We start from the raw sequence: 5171 nt of genomic DNA, 5'->3' as shown, positions 1-5171 counted from the left end.
TAAATCTGCTTAGAAGTGAAAATGCATATAAAGTCTGTTTTATCAATGAAAATCCATGTGAAGCACATTTTATAGCAGATATAAAAGTCATATAGTCTGTCCTGGGTTTTAACAAAAATAACTACAAAAACACCAAATGGTCAGAAGCTTAATGATACAGCTAACATAAATAAAAAATAATGATAGTCACCTGCATGGCTTTACATACAAATTATAGTCCGCTTGCAGAAAAGCACAATGTGAAAGCAAACCAATAAAAAAAATAAAGTAAAGATGTTTTAAAAGCTGCAAAGTTACAGATTAGCTGTTGTTAATGTTTGGTGTTTGATGTTCTGACAAAAATCCAAACAGTGAAGAGAAAATGATCAAATCAAACAGATACGGCCGTGTTGTTCTTGTTCGCTGCTTCCCTGGAGATTAATGTGGATGTTTGAAACGGTGTCATGGTTCCGGGCGATTCACTTTCTCCACATGAAAGCACATTTAGAGCCGTATAATTGGAGCGCTGCGTTTCTGTAAGTGTGACGAGGAATCAAAGCACCTTTCTCTTTTTGAAGTATTAAATTAATTCTCTCATATATTTGTGATTCACGTTTTTAGCCAAGTAGCGACCTTGATCCGTTTCATTCTTGGTAAAGTAACATGATGTGGAGAACGCAGGAAACAGAAAGTCAGCTGTTTGTTCATGGTGCTGCTTCCCTAAAAGCGTTTTATTTTTGGCGCAGCCTGGTTCAGTTCAGGTGAAGGTTGCATCGTTTCTATTTACAGAGAGACAAGCAAAGCTTACTTTCATCTTCAAGAAACATATTTAGAAAGTTCATACCCTGCATGTAAAGAAAGATTTTTATATTAACAAATACCTCTCTGCATAAAGCTGCAGCTCTGATTCACACCGGTGCCGTTTGAGCTGAAAGTGTTTTTCATGTTTTAAGTGGATTCATTGACATCATGTCACATCCCTGAACAGATCCTAATAGATCTGTGTGGATAGCAGGACGACGCTGCAGCTCAGCTTACAGGCTAACAGACGTACGTGTCATCATTTCTTTAAAAAATGTAACTCTGTAAACATTCTGGAAAAAAATAGTTTATTGTCATGAAATGTTGAGGTACAGTTCCAGTCAGAAGATTTCTACGACTCATTATGGACATGAACATTTTTAATTATGAGACTATTAGGCTGTTCTTTCTCCAGGATGGAGTCATCATGCAGAGGTGCTTCAAGATAATCTTCCGTTTTGTTTTTTGACCACAGTACCAAGACACATGTCAGACAGTGAGTAGAATAATGAAGGACTACAACTAAAATCTCAAATTTCATCTTAGATTAAAAGCTGGACGGTTGACACTTGGAACCGGTTTGGGGCACCGACAGAACAATCATCCCAAACACATTTAAAATGCTTTGGAAATGAATAAAATAAGCATTAACATTAAGATTCTGCGTTGGTCGTTCCAAAGCCCCAACCTCAACCTTTATGGACGATTTTCTGAAGTTCTTCCTCAGTTCCAGTGAATCCAATCAGTTCTGCCAAAAAGACTCAAACGTCCAATCAGAAGAACCCCAGCAGGTTACTGATGGCAGTAAAACTTCAGGTTAAGACAAAAATCATTAAGGACAGGTTCTGAACCCTGTGAGGATCTGAGAAAACCTCCAGTAAAATCAACACTTTGCACCCAAATCCTGTTTTCATAAATCTATGAAAGACACATCCTGGTAAAGAGTCGTTAAATAAAACAATGAAGATATATATAACCCAGATCAACCCAATTAAACTTCCACGTGTTTCATTTTATGGGTCATGGAAGCAGCTGATGTCACAGGGGAGGAAATGTGTTCATGTTCTGATCGTTTTTCTCCTTTAAAGGATTTCTCTTGCAGAGCAGGTGATGACATGTGATAATGTTTCATATAAAACACAAATAGGTTAACAGCATGTGAAAACAGCACAGATGCAAAACTGTTGGTTTAGGATGCAGAGCTGCATGTGAACCAAACTGTTTGGTACAAACAAAGTAAAGAAATCCATCAAATATTCATTAAAGTGAAGGATCTATTGGCACAAACACACATCACACACTGGTAACATCTAATTAACTAACCTCTGACCTTTGTCATGGTTGTTTTATCCTGTTGTTTCTCTACAAACATCACATTTATTACTCTACTTTTGCTGCAGTTCATGTTTTCCTTCTTAAATTTACACATTTTAATAGTTAATTATCAGCTGACATCTCGTTTAATTGTTTTTATTGATTCACATTTTTCAGGTGGACATTTGAAACCTTAAAACAAAATAAATGGATCAGTCATGTTTTTGAAGAGCCGCGACTCTACTGTCAAAAGAACAACACAAAGTTAGCGTTACCATAGAGATATTTCAGCACATGAATAGAAAATAACTCAGAAAAGCCTCATTTCTTTTTTCCCTTCTGTACAAAGTTACAACAGTGAAGTCAGCTTTGTTTGTAAGGCTGAAACGGTTTGGATCAATGATGGGAAACAGAAGAACCAAAGACAAACAAATCAAAGTTTCCTCTTAACTTCACTATTTCTACTGGATGAATCTCATTGTAGTTTATTTATTACGTCCAGGTGAACAGGCCTGATGGCGTCTCCACTGCTGAGTGTGTGTTTTCCTGTGTGTGTCTGCTGGACTCCAGGCTCCATATCTGCTGTGGCAGAACATGGACCACAGCCACTGTGGCTCTGCGCCCAGAGCGAGGGCAGTTCAGAGGTTCTGATGCATGACTGAACCGATCCGGGAACATTTCCTGACCAAAACCCACCAGGACCACTGCAGAGTCTGCAGCTCTGGTTCCTGCACAACCAAATGGACTCAGACTGAAACATCTCCACCTGAAGGTCCGAATGAGAGGAAGATTTCTGCTCCTTCGTCTCTGATTCTGTCCCACTTACAGATTAAAACCCAGCAGCTTCATGGGTTTTGTATATTTTCATTTCCTGCACAGAGCAGCTTTAATTAATGATTAAAGAACGAGTTAAAGGCGTCAGTAAGAGAGATCCACTTCCTGATCAGAAAGGTTTTCCCAGCCTGCATTGCTCCATCTGCTGCTGCAGAAAGAGTCGGTAATGAGGAGGAATTTAAGCCCAGACAGCAGGGGGTGGGGGGGGGGGGAGCTCCAGCCTCTCATTGTTTTACACAAAAGAACATCTCTATTCTATAAATGAAACATAAATGCAATTTATGCTGCTCCACTTCAAACACAACCCCAGCAGACTTGAAATTAGACCCAGATTATCATGAACACACAGCAGCTTCTTTTTCTTCACATCCAATATAGCGAATACGTATATTTTTTATTAAATAAAAGCACCAGATTCTTGGTTTTTAAACTCAATAATCCAATGTGATCAACTTACAGAAGAATATTGTTATATACGGTTTAAATCCTTCTGAATCGACCAAAAACTCTCATTTTTGGGAGGAAAGTTGTGGAACAGAGATTACAGTCCTGATCCACTGTGTTCTTATGGTTCTGATCAGTTTCTTTAGTTTTGGTTGCACCTGATTGCTGATCAGTTTGAATGAAATTAACAGTTGAAAGGTTAAAGATGTTTTGTGTTACATTTCGGTAAAACAGACTCATCCCTGTTTTATTTTCTCAGCAGTTTGTTTTTCAGCCTCTTTAAAAAAATGAAATATTAGTTCTTTTAACCTCAGTCTGACATATAAAACATGCAGCGCTTGTTTCATATTCATATGATTTCATTGTTGTTGCATCTTGTTTTTTCCATTTGAGAGCTCCTTGAATATTTCACAGCTTATGAATCATTTTTCTGGCACTTTTAATTTAAAACACACCCACAAAAAAATCCAGCCCCTGTTACAGAAAGGGAAAATTATTCTGATGCTGCTGCCCAAAAATCCAACATATTTGACCTTTCTTCTTTCATGATTATCATCTAACCTGTGACAGAGAAAGACTCTTATTTTAGCGAGTACAGGAAGTCCAGTTAAGCTCTTCCTGTTTGTCATTTAGGCTTTTAGTCCTGAACTGACTCATTTCAAACTGTGATGTAAAAAGTTTAAATCAGAGCGGGTCAACAGGGCGGCCGTTATCAAACCCTCTGAGCAAGAACCAGAACCGGGGACTTCTGTAACTGGTTGCCATGGTGATACCCTCTGCATCACTCTGTTCGTTACCTCAAAGAAAAGACAAACTCTGCGTGTTATCCAAACGATTCTCGAAGCCAGAGCGACTGGACCGTCTGTTGTTCCAGCCTGTGAACTTCAGTCTGACATATTTTATGTTGGATATCAGGCACCTTAAAAAATCACTTCCAGCTTGGAAAGAAAACATCAGAGATCAATGAGCTAGAGTTTGGGTCTCTGGGCTCATTAAGGAGAGAACTCTGTAAGTCTTCTATCAGCAGGACTCACTGTGTGAACGTAGAAAAAATATCTAACAGTACATTTATAAACTGTACATGTGGAGATTAAACTGTGGTCATGAAGGTTAGATACAGAACGTTTCTGTTTCATCCTCACTGAACTTTCTGTGGGAAAAACTTAGATTTGGAGTGAAACCAGTTTTTAAGACGGTAACTGATTGAGTCCGGGTCCAGAGGCTGCATCCTCTGAACTTACCGGCTTACATCGAACCTAAACGGTCGACGTTAGCCGGGTTCTTCATCGACTGTAACGACTGGAAATGAGCGACTGTAAAACTGGATGGTCCAAACCTCAGATTTATTCCCACCCTGACCTCTGCATATGCCTTGTCGCCTAGCAACTAAACACGAACTGGTAAGAATTATTGTCACCCTTTTAATATATTACACTTATAAATAAATATTTTAGTAATTTTGTATCAATATTACTACTCATCTACGCAGATGATAAAAGACAAAAACCGCAACCACTTCAAGCTTCTGAGTTTTGTTCTGTAATATTTAGATTTTTTAGATTTAACTCAGTTCTCCTCTCCTACTCTATCTCCCATTTCACCTGCCATTTTTACAAGAATAAAACTCTCTGGCCGCAGTGCATCTTGGGATAGGATGGACCACGAAGGACAAACTAAACCCTTCAAATCCGGGGACAGAACGATGCATCTTGAGGAACCTTTGAATCTAGACAATCTTCTTCATGAAGCTGTGAGGTAATCAATCTTTAAATGTGGCTTTTGAAGGATGCAGCTCATGA

The 5171-nt window shown here is 38.7% G+C and overlaps 1 protein-coding gene across 1 annotated transcript in view; it reads right to left on the bottom strand.

Annotated features, from left to right (window-relative positions):
• Window positions 1–1082: 1082 nt before the first annotated feature.
• htr7 (5-hydroxytryptamine receptor 7) overlaps window positions 1083–5171 on the bottom strand; it is a 7524-nt gene continuing 3435 nt past the window's right edge. The window contains exon 2 of the mRNA XM_023327908.1: window positions 1083–5171. This exon is cut by the window's right edge and continues 1918 nt beyond it. The gene's annotated coding sequence lies outside the window, so the exon portion shown is untranslated.

The sequence above is a fragment of the Xiphophorus maculatus genome, chromosome 22 (genome assembly GCF_002775205.1).
Source record: "Xiphophorus maculatus strain JP 163 A chromosome 22, X_maculatus-5.0-male, whole genome shotgun sequence".
Lineage (NCBI taxonomy): Eukaryota > Metazoa > Chordata > Actinopteri > Cyprinodontiformes > Poeciliidae > Xiphophorus > Xiphophorus maculatus.
Note: the sequence above shows the minus strand (reverse complement) of the source record. Positions and strands in the feature narration are given on the sequence as shown.